The sequence below is a fragment of the Rhagoletis zephyria genome, unplaced genomic scaffold (assembly GCF_001687245.7).
Source record: "Rhagoletis zephyria isolate East Lansing unplaced genomic scaffold, Rhagoletis_zephyria_1.1 Rzeph_scaffold_00410, whole genome shotgun sequence".
NCBI lineage: Eukaryota > Metazoa > Arthropoda > Insecta > Diptera > Tephritidae > Rhagoletis > Rhagoletis zephyria.
Window position 1 is genome coordinate 232,175 of NW_016157494.1, and position 1,079 is coordinate 233,253.

At 33.6% G+C, this 1,079-nt stretch overlaps 1 long non-coding RNA gene across 1 annotated transcript in view; it reads right to left on the reverse strand.

Annotated features, from left to right (window-relative positions):
* The window catches only part of LOC108359563 (uncharacterized), a 12,274-nt gene that overhangs the window by 9,206 nt on the left and 1,989 nt on the right, over positions 1-1,079 (reverse strand). Inside the window, exon 2 of the long non-coding RNA XR_001846946.1 lies at positions 559-564. This is a non-coding gene — a long non-coding RNA (uncharacterized LOC108359563). The remainder of the gene's footprint in view (positions 1-558; positions 565-1,079) is intronic.

Sequence of the window (1,079 nt, forward strand, 5' to 3'; positions counted from 1 at the left end):
ATCTTCATCTTCATCTTCATCTTCATCTTCATCTTCATCTTCATCTTCGTCTTCATCTTCATCTTCATCTTCATCTTCATCTTCATCTTCACCTTCATCCTCATCATAGAGTTTGTTCAAAACCATTTCTTTTGATACCCATATTGGGATACTTTATTTATTTTAATAATAATTTATTTTAATAATAATGTGGCAACCTTTTTAAAAATTAAAATCATATTACACATGTAGAGGTCAAGCCATTTCATTTGACACATCATCTTTTAAAATCGAACGAACGATACAGATTTTATGACCTGGTGTTAAATAAATGATGTTTGAATTCGATTTTCTAACATGTGGCAACTCCTTTCATGGAACGCTATGTTGCACACCCGAAGGTCGAGGCATTTCATGTGACACCTCATTTTTGAAAACCGAACGACCGATACAGATGTTATGACTTGGTGTTAAATATTTAACGCAACCATCTCCGAACTCGTGTAAGAAGTTTCACTTCAATAATCTCTTAGCAGTAATTGATGTTATATTAAATTTTTTGGAAAATGCAGGTGATACGGCCTACTTATGGAAACCGGAAATGGGAAAACTGCGATATTTAAGTAACTAAAGTCGCCAATTTACTCCAACTTTAAAAATACAATAATCTTCCAGCAGTAGATAAGATTATAATAGATTTTTGAAAAATGGGCGTGGCAACGTACATATGTATATAGGTGTATCTCGGTAACCGCTTTAACGACATCGAACAAGCTTGGTACAAGTATTTAATTTAGTTTATTTAACCGAAATTAGACACGTTCTTCATGACCTATGTATACAGGGTGTCCCAGAAGTAACGTGCCAAACTTAAGGGGAAGGTAGGTGGGAGGGTGAGCTCCCTGATAAACAAAAAATTTTCAGGTAAAAGTGTCACCGTTTTTGAAATATTTACATTTTTTCGAATTTAAAAAAAATCGTGCCCTTTCATGTGTTTTCTTTAACTGCAACTACAAACCGGGCAATACTTAGTAAATTTTTTATGTAAAATACTTCCAGATAGTTGCCTCTCCATACTCAAATGCAATGTAGTTAAAATA